This window comes from Pinus tabuliformis, chromosome 6 (genome assembly GCF_031772625.1).
Source record: "Pinus tabuliformis cultivar Carrire ecotype Pingquan chromosome 6, CPIR1, whole genome shotgun sequence".
NCBI classification, from domain to species: domain Eukaryota; kingdom Viridiplantae; phylum Streptophyta; class Pinopsida; order Pinales; family Pinaceae; genus Pinus; species Pinus tabuliformis.
In genome coordinates, this window is record NC_142292.1 from 1,466,537,878 (window position 1) to 1,466,553,912 (window position 16,035).

Consider the following 16,035-nt stretch of genomic DNA (forward strand, 5'->3'; position numbering starts at 1 on the left):
ATGAATCCATAATAAGTACAAAAAAATTACTTCATCATACATCTCAATTTGCTTAAACTAGTGTAACAATATAAATTAAATGGTTCATAAATGCCGATAGTCATCAATCCATAATCAACATCAAAATAATTACAAGCATTCAATTAATATTAGTGTATATAACAAATATTTAAATGATATAAACTTTTAAAAATACAATATAAGAAAATAAGGACAACAAATACAATGACAAAGACAACTTAGTTGAGAGTGAGAACAAATCAATGATAAAGCTTGCACAATTTATCAATATGTTGAAAAAATGTAGGAAAAATGTTAGCTTTCCTGACATTTATAAAGATAGACACTTTGTGATATATATACTCACAACTAGAAAAAACAACCTATTTTTATTTCACCTTCATAACCGTGTCATATTCTTTCTTGATTTCACTTGGAGACTGCAAGTTTGGTGTTGATGGCAACTTTCCCTGGCCCAACTATTTGGAGACCACAATTTAATTAATAAGGGGTTTAGAGTCGAGGGATTAGGGGTTAGCACATTAGGGATTAAGAGGTTATTAACATCCAAGCGTTAGGAGTACTTAGGAGTTGGTAGTCTAGATGGAGAAATCAACTTAGGTGAGAACCAAAAACAAAAGAAACAAATCCATGATGGGGTTTGGACAATTTATCAATAATTTTATGGAATGTGTTGAATTTTTTTATGAAAATTGTTACTTTTCTTGACATGTAGAAAGAGAGACACTTTATGAGATAGACAATCACAACCAGCAAAAATAACCTATTCTTATTCACCTTCATCATCATGTCATATTCTTCATCGATTTCACTTGGTAACCATGAGGGATTTTAAGTCGATGACAACTTTCCCACTAATCCCTATCCGTTAACCGAACCCTAACCTATAAACCATTAACCAACCTTAATCCTTTAATCTGGCCTAACGCCTTACCCCTTAAACCCTATCCCCCTAATCCTTAACACCATAACCTCATTCCCCCTAATTAAGCCCTCAAACTCCTAACCCCTAATCCCTTAACCCTTAACCAATAACCCCTTATCTCCTAATCCACATTAACATCTAAATCCCCTAGGCCATAAACCCACTAAACCTAACTTAAACCTTAACTTATTAACCCCTAACCCTTTAACTTATTAACCATGATGTACCCTAACTTATAATGTGAAGTTGAACTTTTTTATAATTTGAATTTTTAAAGTTTTTTAAAGACATAATTTATGATACATTTTAGGTTGGTATTGTTTTAAATTTAATATTTATTAATAAAAAATTATAAATTTTAATTATACAAATCAATTTATTTATTTTTTAATTACACACACAAATTATATATATATATATATATATACACACACACACACTTTGAAAAGAAAGATTAAAAAAATAATATTTTATTATTATTTAAGAAAATGTGTACTATAATGTAACTTTTGTTAAATAAATTTATTAAAAAAAAAAATAAGCATTAGGGGTACTTCATAGTTGATAGTCTAGATGGAGCAACTAGTTTAGGTGACAATGAGAAACAAAAACAACAAATCAATGATGAAGCTTGTGCAATTTATGAATATTTTGAGTTTTTTAGGAAAATTGTTACCTTTATCAACATGTAAAAAGAGAGACACTTGGTAAAATATATATTCAGAACCAACCAAAATAACATATTCTTATGTCTCCTTCATCTGTTTCTCAAAAGATAGCTCATACCATATGATCATAAATAAAGTTGACATCATCATTAATTAAAATTCCACTTAAAAATATTTAAAGCTCACACACACACACACACATACTAGTAACCCACCCCTAGGTAACCTCTAAACTATTAACCCATAACCCCTTAGATCCTATCCCCCTAATCCTTAACACCTTATCCCCATTCCTCCTAATTAATTCATAAAACCCCTAACCATTAACCAAACTCCTTACCTCCTAATCCCCAAACCAATAATTTACAAAAAAAAAAATGCAATATAAAGACATATAATGAGTAACTTACCAAGTGACGATATTCACGCTCACCTTCAAGGTGTTCAAATTCTCTATAATGTCATTTATTTGTTATTATTAAAACTCTTCTTCTTTTGTAGCCCATGCATCTGATACAAGGGAAATAAAATTTTCCACTATCCATTTTTCTTTACCTGTTGGCTTAATGGGGCCTGACCCAGGTTCAGAGGTGATTTAGCCAAGCAAATCCTGGTACTACTAGCCCTTTCGGCAACAGTCCGAGAAGCGCGGACTGAGGTCCCACTCGAAGTAGTATGGGAGGGTGCTAGAACTAGGTTTCCACACCCTTGGGATGTCTGATGGGCTTCTGGAGGTCCGCGGTCTAACCTATCACGACGCGCACTTGCGATCCCTTCATGACCTGCAGTGCGGCTTCCGCGCAGCCCTGCTCAGGGCACGACTCATATAATACCCAATCTTCTTTCTTATTAATCGATTACTTAGCTTATGTGTGTCAGATTTATTGTTATTACAATATATTCATCAACCATAACAGTACGCGCAATACATAAACGAATACAACAATAAAGAAGATAATGCACTGCAAATACACAGCAATATGAATCAACTTCTCTTTTATTAATTTCCAATCTTGCTTACAACCTTGACACCACCCTGCGCACTCAGCTGCAGGGGTCCGCGCACTCATCTGCAGACTCTACTAGGCCTCTGCGCACTGAGTTGCAGAGCCTCTTCCTCCTACTACAACCCAAGACACTTAGACTTCTACTCTAAGTTGGACCCATTCCTTCGCTATTTTTCCTATCATCAACTTACTTTACAACTTAGAGCCTCGCTCTATTTATACAATCCCATGGTCCGCGAACCATGGGTAGGCCGACTTTACACTAATTTACAATACAATGCTTAGGGTGGACAACCCTATGACTCAATTGTACACTTCGCACCCTGCACCTACAATTCGTGGAGTTCTACACCATATTTGACCAAAAGTTGGGCTTTGAGACCCTAAAACCTGTTGTGGGGGGATTCCATGCCCAACAGGCCCCCAACACAATCATCGTGACTCGTCCCGAGTCACTCTGATGGTGTGGCAATCTTGGCCCGAAGCCCCTCCAACCGTTCCTTCGCTTCCTTGAGGTCCGCAATGCACTGATCTGTAGTCTGCTGGATCTGCTGTATGCACTCTTCTGTTGCTTTTGCATCATTCGTGTCTGACTCGTGTCCTTTCTTTAGTACCAGTTTCTGGTGCTTATGTTTATAGTCTCACGCCCTTGTCTGGCTCCTCGAGTTGCGAAGACTGTGCTTCGATCGATTAGTCAAATAGATGGCCCACCCATGTAGGGCTTCAAGTGACTTCCATTTACTTTTCCTAGGAAGGGTTCTCCATTAAGTTTGACTAGCTGGACCACGCCTCCATCTATGACCTCTTTTACCACATATGGTCCCTTCCAGTGCATTCTGAACTTTCTCAGAAATTTTTCAAACTTGCTATCATACAGTAGCACTAAGTCATTTACCTTGAAGGTGCGCAACTTGATATGGCGGTCATGTCAGGCTTTTTCACACTACTTTTGTAGCTGCTGGTGAAATCCGGCCAGAAATTTTTCTTCCTCGAGCTCTTCTAATTGCACGAGCCTTTCCTCCAGAGCTTCGCGATCCGTCATGCCTATGAGTGCCCGATGTATTCCATTGGCATGACTGCTTCTGTACCATAGACCAACCGGAATGGTGTCTGTCCCATCAATTTCTTACAGGTTGTCCTATACGCCCATAACACAGCGGGTACGCGCAGGTCCCAATCATCCCGCTGCGCGTTACATACTTTGGTCAGTGCAGTCTCTAGTATTTTATTGAATGCTTCTACTATTCCATTGGCCTGTGGGTGGTACGATGTACTTTTCTAGTGATAAACCTGGAATTCCTCTGTGAGCGTGCTGATGGTTTCATTCAAGAAATGTGTGTCGCGGTCGCTCATTAAGATTTTCGGACAACCAAATCATGTCAACATGTTTTCGAACAAAAACTTTTTAGTTGTCGCAGCCATGTAGTCCTTGACTGGTTGTGATTCTGCCCATCGTATCAGGTACTTCATCGGGGTGATGATGTAGCGCGCACCTGTATTTCCCTGAGGTTTGATTGGGCCCACAAAGTCGATTGCCCATTTCTCAAACGACTGTAGTGCCATTTTGGGATTTAGTGGCATCTCGTTCCGTCGTGATGGTTTTCCCGTCCTTTGACATATATCGCATGCCTTACAATATGCTTTTGAATCCTAGTGCAGGGTCGGCCTGCATAGCCCTGTGCGAAGAATCTTTTGTGTGGTCACGTGTCTTGTATAGTGTCCTCCTACAGTGCCCCCATGTGCTTCCACGAGGATCTGACCTCATTCAAATTCAGGTATGTATCTTCGTAATACCTCATCGTTGCGAATTTTATAGAGGTGCCCCGCGATGACAGAAAAGTCTATTGCGCACATCAGCAATTCCTTCTTCTATTGGATTGAGTACTCCTTCGGTGCAGACCCTATTGTTAGAAAATGGATTATGTCTTTGAAGTTTCCATCTGCGATGCATGTTACAAAAGGTTGTGCATCAGGTAGTCCCTCCTCCAAATTCGTTGGTTCCTCGCCTGCCTCAATTCGTGATAAGTGGTCTGGTCCTATGTTTAAGTGTCCCGTTTTGACTATGACCTCAAAATCATATTCTTGAAATAGTAAAATTCATCTGCATATGCGCCCCCCCAACATAGGCTTGTACACCAAGTATTTCAATGCGGAATGGTCGATATACATCTTGAAATGTTCGCCAAGTAAATAGTGTCGGTATTTCTGGAGTGCGTACACCATTTCCAACCCCTCGCATTCAGTGGTAGAGTAGTTCTTTTCTTCTTTGGACAATCTGCGAATTGAAAACGCAATCGGGTGATCCACACCCTCCGCTCCCTCCTATGTGAGTAAGGCTCCCAATGCGATACACGACGCATCAACGTGTACATGAAATTCCACGTCCCATTTCGAGAAGACCAAAATTTGGTTGAGGCTAGTTTCCCCTTCAGGACATCCAAACTCCTCATGCAATCATCATTCCAACAGTATGTAACATCTTTTGTCAATAGCTTTTCCATCAGTGCGGTTATCTGGGCATAACTTTTGATGAACTTCCTATAGTATCCGGTGTGTCCCAGGGTAGTGTGCAGTTGTTTGACACTTCACGGTGCTTCCAAATTGAGGATAATGGCAATCTTTTCAGGGTCCACCATCAGTCCTTGTTTGTAGACCACATGCCCCAGCAGGTTTCTAAAGGGAACGAGGAATGTGCACTTCTTCAGGCTCAACTCAATCTGGTGTCGACGGCAAGTATCCAACATCAACCATAAGCTCGCTACATGGTGCTTAACTAAACCAAAAACAGTCCAATCATCCAGATAGACCTCTAAAAATTTATGGATGTATTCTTTGAACGCGGCTACCACCATGCGCGAGAATATAGCTAGTGCATTTTTCCATCCAAACAGAATTACGGTGTATTGAAAGCATCCCAATTCTATTGCAAAGGTTGTCTTTCTCTTGTCTTCTTGCGCGATCTTGGTCTGATGGTATCTTGAGAACCCATCTGTGAACGAATATGCTTTCTGATCGCCAACATTCTCTAGTACCTCAATTGTGAATGGTATTGGGAATGGATCGTGTACACAGGCATCGTTCAGCTTCCTGAGGTCTACGCATATTCTTATTTACCCTTCTATTTTTTCTCCTGTACCACCATCGGACTTACCTAGTCGGATTCTTCCACTGGTTCAATAATTCCAGCTACGAGCATTTTGTCTAATTCGTTGCGGATCTTTTCTTTATACTTTGGATTCAAGCGGTAAGGTCACTGCTTAACTGGCTTCACGTCAGGTTTCAAGGTGATCTTCATCATCCCTAAATCACCCACGATCCCTTTTAAGTCTGTAATTTTGGTCGAGAATAGGTCTTGGTATTCGCGGAGTAACTCAGTGACCTTATCGACTGTGGCATTGTCCCAATAGTCCCACAACATTGCGTATTTTTGTTCTGCCTTCGTTCCAATGTTGATGATCCACGAATTTCACGAGAGCCTTCTGTTTCTGAAATGTTAATGTTCTGTGGGTCCTCAACATTCACGTTATAACACTCCAGTGCTCTACTTAACTGTATCGTCCATTTTGGCTGAAGTACTTCCATTGGCTCCTGTGGTATTTTAAAGATAACGGCTTTCACTGCTTGTAGCGTGTCGTCCACAGTATCTGACCAGTGATCTTTAAAGGTGAATGTTAACAAGAATCCCTTGCGTAAGACATCTCATTCGCCCGTACCATGGCGTAGCTCCGTCTCCATATACCAATTCATGGGTATGACGTCCAAGGTATGGTATAATAGGTGCACCCATTCAAGTTGTGGCTCTTCCCCATAGACCTTGGTCCATTTCGCGAGGTGCGTGCGTGGATCATCTCATCCGTCATATTTGTCTACTAATCGTACTTTGGGTTTTCCAAATCGCATGCGCATCATCCTTCTGCATCAGTGCCAGTCTTCAAAAGTTCCTTGATGTGTACCCCACCATTGTGCGGGTGTTGCACACAGTGCCCACTTCAGCACATCGAATTGCTGCTGCTCTGGTATTGTACTTTCGAACTTGCTCAGAAATCCATCCACCTCTGACAATCCATCATAAGTCGACAACTCCATTGCCTCTGTTGTTACGCAACGTAATGACCTGATCATCATGTTGCAGTTCAGTGTTGTTACTTCGTGCAACCGATTTTGCCATCTCTCTATCTCTTCGTTTGAGTCCGAAGTGCAATAGCTTTCGTGCTCCCACGAAATCCTTCCATCTGCAACTGGATTCACCCAATCTTCTCCTTGTGCAGTTATCTTGTAGATATAGTCGAGATCGTCATCACTATCGTCGTTGCACACCGGTTCAGTGTATCACGCTCCTTCGGCTGGATCCAACGATACTACTATGCGTAGTGACTTTTTATCAAAGATCATTTTGCGCTTCTTCAGATTTATGACTCTGTTCATATCGGTAGCCCACTCTGTCCCTAGTAGAGCGGGATAGGGATTGTTGTCATCGACAATCTCTATCACTTCAAAATTTGCCTGCACGCTCGCACCTTCAATATTGACTGTCACCCCTTACAATCTTCCCATGGGCAAAATCTTTTATTGGTTCGCCATTCGTAACTGAACAGGGGACCACTGTAACGCGGGTCGACCCATGTGTTCCCATGTTTTCTTTGGTAGTACATTTGCGTCAGAACCTAGGTACAGGATTACCTGATCCATTTTGTACCCGCCTATTTGCACAGTCAACCTCATCTCCCTTCCTGTGCATAACGCATGATTTCGCAGCTTTTGGACCACGTGCAGTACTCCTGACCCCGCACACCTAGTGATAAGTTCCTGTAGCCCTTTGACTACCCTGTTGTTGCGTAGCAGTTTCATGAATGTCTCCAGAAAGGTAGTGAGCATTGAAGGATCCATCCCTGGTTCTAGTTGATCCTTACTACCTGAACTGGAGGCTTCCATGAAACTTTTCTTAGCTTCCATGAATGTCTCCTTCGCGTGTTCTAAATCAAACTCGGGTTCCTTTATAGGAGCCTTACGAACCCACGCACTTTCTTCTGGTTGCATTCCTTTATCATCTCCCATTGTCATATCACTCCTGAGCATCATGTTTACATTTGAGTATTCTTCGAGCGGTTCAGGCCTCATCATTTGTAAATTTTGGGTCAGAGGGGGCTGGAGTACCCCCTTTTCGTGCATATTCGCTATCAGCGAAGGACAATCTTCCGCCTCATGGTAAAACTGATTATAGTACCAACATGATATCCTAGTCAAGTTCGTACAATCGCGGGCATAATACCTTGGTCCTCCGCAATTGTAACAGATTATTTTCCCCGTCCCCTTCTTGGTCCCATTCCTCCTCGACCCCAACCACACCCCTGAAACCCAGCGCATGCCATCCCTGCATTTGGGTCGAAAGCTCGCGTTTCGGCATGCACCCTGTAGGCAGGAGTCCGATCCATCATTAGTTCATAGCTTCGGCAGGTGCGTTCATCATGGCCTACCGACCTACAGAAATTACAAAACAACTGCTGGGATGTCTATGTATACTTCTGCAACAGATGACAATTATCTATGGTATGTTTTCCTCCTATCTGGCATATCGCGCACCATAATGCAAATGTCGTGCTCGGCCCTGCCTGTGCCTCCGGTCTTAATGGCGTTGGCCCTCCTCCTGCCAAGTAGTTCATAAATACTGGACAATGATATTTTTTGTGGCCCTAGCCTTTGCATTTTATGTACCATACTTCCTCGCGCGCCTCTGGCCGAGGTGCCCTATCCTGTTTCAAACTCTACATTTCTAGACACAGATTCTGTAGCTGCACATGGATATGTTGAACTCCCAATCGAGGGTCTTGTACAGGGGTCTCATGCAACCTCCTAGCCATCTCTAACGCTTCAGCCTCGATGGAAATTTTTTGTTGTGACAGTGCGTCCTTAAGTGTGGCGTAAGTGAGGCCACAAACCATGCAAGATGTTGTGCATCCGTTAACGTCATGTTGGCTTCACGGGTCGTACTTTTCAGCCTTTAGTCTAGATCCCAGGGGGTCTCGCCTGGGAGCATCGCGATTTCTTTAAACCCGATGATTGATTGTGTATCTAACTTTGGCCTGTTAAACTCCCTGTTCAATGTGATCTGGATCTCTGCAATTCTTGCATTTGGGTGGTCATTATAATTGTTGATATACCACGTTAATGCGCGATCCTGCAGCACGCTCACCAGCATAGCCTTTTTAATGTTATCATCCATGACGCCCTGTGCTTCCCATACTGCTCTTACCACAAACCAAAATTGGTCTAGGTCTCCATTTCCTACTCCTTTGAACATTGGTAGTTTGATCGCACTTGCCATACTGAACTACGGAGGTGGCGGAGGTGGAGTGGGTGGAGATGGAGGTGAGTGGGTTGAAGCAAGTGGCAGTGTGGCTAGGGGTGGTAAACGCAGAATTTGCTGTCTTATCAAACTGACCGTGCTTCTCGGAGAAACCTTCGCGATCTCTTCCTCACTCTCCCGTGAGGGTGAAATTAAGGGATTGTCTTCTAATTCTTCACTGTTTCCGTTTCTATAGATCTTTCCACTCCGCGTAGTCCCAAACATTAATTTATTCGCATAACTCGGTTTTCACACAATAGCATCTTAATCCAAGTGTTCAAATATTTAACATACTTACATCGTGGTCCCTTGAGAAAATGTCACTCTGCCTCGTTGTAGCTGACAGTCATGTCTACCGTGAACTCAGTGATAAATCCTCCTATTATCCGGGCGAGCTAGCGGTCCATAGCTCATGCTATCTTATCTTCTGAGGCTTCTAGTCTGTGCACTAGTTCCAGAGTCCACACTATTGGTTTGTCAAGCCTACACCTTCCCTGGCTGTCTGCTAATCTTGCGATCCATTCATACAACTCAGATGGAAAAGATGTAAAGAAAATTTCATGGATTTCAATGTACAAGTAGCGATCCAGCCACTGCTCCTTAGATACTCACGGATTTCTGTTTTCCTACACTGCGAACTCATGAATCTTCTTGTCCAACCACTCTTCAATTTCTTTCTTTATAGGGTTCTAGTGGCACAACATCAGACATCCTTTATGCAGATCTTGGTCCTAACAATGGAACCATTTGTTGGCTTATTGGGGCCTGACCCAGGTTCATAGGTGATTTAGCCAAGCAAATCCTAGTACCATTGGCCCTTTCAGCAATAGTCTGCGGAGTACGGACTAATGGTCTCACCCGAAGTAGTATGGGAGGGTGCTAGAACCAGGTTTCTGCACCCTTGGGATGTCTGATGGGCTTCTGGAGGTACGCGGTCTGACCTATCACTGCGCGCACTTGTGATCCCTTCGCGACCTGCAGTGCGACTTCCGTGCAGCCCTACTCAGGGCGTAACTCGTATAATACCCAAGCTTCTTGCTTCTTAACCGATTACTTAGCTTATGTGTGCCAGATTTATTGTTATTACAACATATTTATCAACCATAACAGTACGCGCAATACATAAACGAATACAACAATAAAGAAGATAATGCACTGCAAATACACAGGAATATGAATCAACTTCTCTTTTATTAATTTCCAATCTTTCTTACAACCTCGACACTACCTTGCGCACTCAGCTGCAGGGGTCTGCGGACTCTACTAGGCCTCTACGCACTCAGCTGCAGGGGTCTGCGGACTCTACTAGGCCTCTACGCACTCAGCTGCAGAGCCTCTTCCTCCTACTACAACCCAAGACACTTAGACTTCTACTCTAAGCTAGACCCATTCCTTCGTTATTTTTCCTATCATCGACTTACTTTACAACTTAGAGCCTCGCTCTATTTATACAATCCCATGGTCTGCGAACCATGGGTAGGCAAACTTTACACTAATTTACAATACAATTCTTAGGGCGGACAACCTTATGACTTAATTGTACACTTTGCGCCCACAATTCACGGAGTTCTACACCATATTTGACCAAAACTTGGGCTTTGAGCCCCAAAACCTGTTGTGGGGGGATTCCATGCCCAACATTACCAAACTTTCAATATTGATTATCTTAAAAATTCAATAGCAACTTAACTATTTGTGATGCAATTGGTAATGTCATTATATATAATTTTTTTAGTCCTCTTATTTCCACCATACAAAGATTGTGGAAAGAGGTTATAAAACAGCCAAAAAAATTGACCTCCTCCATTGTTAGTATTCCGACACTACTATGTTTGACCTAGTCAGACGTCAAAAATCCGATGCTGTAGCATGCACATCGTATCTATGAAATGCATAAGAATGAGTCGGATATCCGACGATTGCAACAGATATATGACACATTATGCACAACGTTCGATATTTGACACTAGCTAGAGCTTTAAAAAAATCCAAATAAAATCTGATAGTACGACTACTTTTATTAGTATTGTTGGAGTAAAGCCTTAGATTTTTTTCCCATATGTCGTAATGAGATGTTGAAAGAATTTGGTAAGATAAGCCTCTTCACTTATGAGCAAAATGAAGAGAAAACTGAAAAAAAAATAAAAATTACATGAAAACAATTCAAAATTAAATGTGATAATAATCTCACACACACATATTTTGGACCTTCTGTCAAAATGCTTACTACATGATAAACCTAAGGTTGTTAAAATTAAAAAAATCATAAATATTTACTAAATTATAACTTTATTTTAAATAATTATTATTATTATTAAATAATAAAAAGAATATATATATATATATATATATATATATATATATATATATATATATATATATATATATATATATATATAAAGATTCTTAATCATAAAGATTTACCCATACTTTACTCCAAGATTCTTAATCTATAAATAAGATTTGTTACAATACCATGGCTTGTCAATACCATATGCCAAAAAACTATAACTCACTTCATATGACACTTGTTATAAGTCTATTTTTTTAATTAATCAATTTAATCATAAGGACATAACTATTTTGGAGATAAGTCTAAACTTTTGATTTGTGTATACTACTATGAATGTTTTAAAATATTTCAAGGTTAAATCCCTACCATCTACCTAATAATTATCAATGATTAAATTAAAATTCCAAAAATCCTATTCCAAAATAGGCACACCTATCAAAGTAATCAATTAGAGGAAATTTCAACTAAAAAATAGCCACCTAAGAAAAAATTAAGAAAATAATATAGTGTCATGTAGACAATTTTTTAATATATCATTTTTATTATTTTACTTTTACCAAGATTACCCAAATAAATTTTACGCTTATCAAAATAGCCATATATATATATATATATATATATATATATATATATATATATATATATAAATTTATTAGCACAAGATTTAATCAAATTTAAATTAGTTATATGTTATCAAAATAAATAATTGCATATAAATATTTTATATTTAAATTAATTTATTCGCATAAGATTAAATAAAATTTAAATTAAAAAAGCAAATTTTAAATTTTAATTAATTTTATGTCATTAAAAATAAATCACTGTATATAAATATTTTATATTTAAATTAATTTATTCGGATAAGATTAAATAAAATTTAAATTAATAAAGTAAATTTTAAATTTTAATTAATTTTATGTCATTAAAAATAAATCGCTGTATATAAATATTTTATATTTAAATTAACTTATGCACACAAGTTTCAATAAAATTTAACTTAGAAAAATAAAATTTAAATTATTCAAATAAATGCACTTTTATCAAAATCATTGTATATATGTATTTTATATTTAAATTAATTTATTTACACATGATTTAACAAATTTTGAATTTAAAAAAAAAAAATTAAATTTAAATTAGCTATGTGTCATTAAAAACGCACCCAACCCATAATTTACTCTTCATTAAAAATATTCTTCATATTAAAACTTTTATAGAATAAGATATTCATTTTATTTTTTAATATTTAATGTCATTCCTAGTCACTTGGGCACCATTCACAGTTAAGGTCGGTAAATTTTATTATTAAAAAATTGGTGCCTAATCACACCTGTATCTCTTTTAAATATTATTTCATTTTATTGACTTGCACATTATAACATGAAAATTTAATATTAACTTTTAAAATCAAATTTCCTCAATTAATTAATATTTTCATATTTTTTAATTTGAAAATTTCAATATTTATTAATTAATTAATTATTAATAAACCACTCAACACCTCTAATATATAGAAAACAACAAAAACATGCTCTCATTTTCAACTTTGAAACCATGTACACAAACAAACAAAGGAAAATCAACGTATCATTGTGATTTAGTTTGCAAATACCTTAAATATTTTACCAGAAAGGTCCTCCATGGTCGAAATGGTAATATTTTTGGGGCGTTAGTAGCTTCGCAGACTCAGAGAACCCAAGAAGAAACAACCTGATAAATTCCCCATTAAACTCTAGCCTTCACTTGCCATTAAATCTAAATTCAAATAATTAACCTAAATTCATTGCGATAGATGAAAATCACGAGGAATATCGAAGATGGTTTGATATCCATATACAAACTATCACAAATTTTAAAATAATAAAAAGCTTAAGTTTTATAAATAAAAATTCCGCGATTTAATGGTTAATTATGAATGAAGTCTTGGGAAATCCACATGGTTAATTTCGATATTTAAAATACACTAGTTTGACAAAGTCGGGGGAAATCCACATGTATGTAGAAATTTAAAATAGAAATCACAAAAAAATTCACTTCAATGTTTCAAATACAAAGATTTTAGCTACCAAATTTTAGATTTTAGATACTTCAATGAATTTTGTTTAAAAAAATCAGTTATCTTCACACAAAAATAGGGGATTGCCTTCTTTGCTATTGCAGTCAGTTAGGTTATCTCGTTTCTTTTAGGGCTTCAATGCAAGCTAGCTAGAAAAATATTCTATGCTAGCTAGGACACCAATGATGTGTAATGACAATTACAAATCCATTTTTCATGTACTTTGAGCTCTTAGTCCCTTTTACCAATATTTGATAACCATTATAATTGGGATGATGTAATTAATGAATGAGTGAGCGAATTATCTCAACTCACAAAACCCAGCTTTTTTATGCATGCTTCTCACTTGACACTTGTCATTCTAAGAAATATCTCCTAATTACTTTTATACATTTATAGTTTGGATATTTCTGTGGTGTAATTTTTGAGATAGAGAGATTGGAAATTCTAGAATCTACATTTTTAAGTCTACGTTTTGAGCCTAGAACAAGACTCATTTTCAGGACTGAATCTACAAAGAAGAGAAAAGATGGAGGTTAGATGTCAAGCAATTAGGATTGACGAGCCGATTACTGAAAGAGATTTTTTATTTAATTAGGATTTTTATTTTAATTTATTCATTGACATTATAAGTATATGATTTTGATTTTTGTTTTCACATTTAATTAGTAAGTTTATTTTAATTTAGTTTAATTTTTTTTTTGTCATTTAGTATAGAGTTAATTTTTCCATAATGATAATTGTTTGAATTTTGAGTTATATAAACTAATGCATTAAATTATGTTAATATATTATAATATAGATCCTATTAATGCTAATTATTTTAATATAATTCATATCAATACCAAATTCTAATATAAATCTTATTCATACCTACTTTAGTATGATTCTTAATAAATTATGTTATTAATGTATTATTTTTATGATAATATATTTTAATATAAATTTTATTCTTACTTAATTTAAGAGATCATGTTATTAGAAGATAAGAGTAATATTAATTATGTATATGATATTAGTAATTATTATTAACATTACTAGGGTAATAAAGGGTAAAGTTAAAGAAGAGAGGAGAAATGAATGGAATCCCATGAAAAGGGGGATTTTAACTCAGGTGAAGTATGAGAGGTTGATGGCGAAATAGAGGAGAAGAGTGAAAATGTGATAAAACATTCATGGGAGAGCTTGAGGTGGGGCGGGGGGCGCACGCAGGAGGAGGCGAAGAGGGGTTGATAAAGAGTGGTAAGGATGATAAGAAAGGGAAAAAAACCTCTTTATTCCTTGGTATCATGGGAGAGAAGGGAAATCCAATTTCTGCTAATTTATAAGCCTTCGTCCCTATTGAGGTTGGGAGGGTGTTTGATAATTTCAAGGGCCTCCTGAACCTTACGCTCAAAATGATGTTTTTTATTGGCAATGACCTTAGTGTCTTCCATGCAAATGTGGTGTTTAGTCTTACCTGTATGCTCTACTAAAGATGAAGTTCAAGTTCTTTTACACAATTTTCAAGAATGATTTTCACCAAAGTTAAGTCACTTGTGATAATAATAAAATATTCATTAATCTTAGCTTTGGTCCACTTCACCCCTTCTTGTTCCCTCTCATGGAGTCATATCCCCCCCATATTCTTTTCATCCCTCTATCATGCAACTAATGATGTTTTTTTTATTAATAAGAATTTATCATGCAAACAGTGATGTTTTTTTTTATTAATAAGAATTTATCATGCAACTGATGATGTTTTTGTTTATTAATAAGAATTTATCATGAAACTAGTGATGTTTTTTTTATTAATAAGAATTTATCATGTAACTAGTGATGTTTTTTATTAATAATAAATTATACATTAGTTGCATTACATGGATTGGATCTTGGCCATATTATCTAGCTCACCAACTTGAATAATATTTATGTACAATTACATTAAAAAATGGCGTAGTCTAACTTATAGACAAAATGACTTTTATCCATTGTATTTTTTCCTGGTTAATTTTAATCAAAATTCGACAAATTTTTAAAAAAACTTGAGTTTAAGTTGTTTAACATGTAGAAAATGAGTGCCCCAGGGGTTTTTTAGGGTGCTGAATCCATTTATGCATTCAAAAATGTAATTTAAACAACAAAAAATCACAATCTTGCTTGAGATTTTATTGTCAGATTCCGGTGAAAAGGCCATTCTGTCTATAAGTTAGACTACACCATAATTAGGGGTGTTGCACCACTAATGTGTAATCCCAATAAGCCCCAATTAATTAAATAATAAACTATTCAACACTTTTATTAAGTACAAAACATGAGAAACATGTTATCTTTTTCAACCTAAAAACCATGTACACATGTGAGAGATTGTACACAAACAAACAAAGGCAAATCAAGGAATCAATGAGATTTAGGTTGTAGATACCTTAAATGTTGTAACATAAAGCTCCTCCTCCATGTCCAAAAATGGTTGTTATTTTTTTTTTTGGGTGCTTGTAGATTCACAGACCCAAAGCACCTGAGAAGAAATGATACTTGCATTGAAAAAAGAAGTGCAACATATAACACATTATAGACATTAATCTAGTGCAATAAACTCAACAGTTGATTGCGATCAATATCCATGAAAGCCAATGTTATCAAAATCAAACTAGAACTGGTGGAACCAGTTGGCCTTACCAGTTTGATGCCTAAATTGGTTTGAATGGTGGCACATAACTAAAAAATATTAATTGGTATGAAA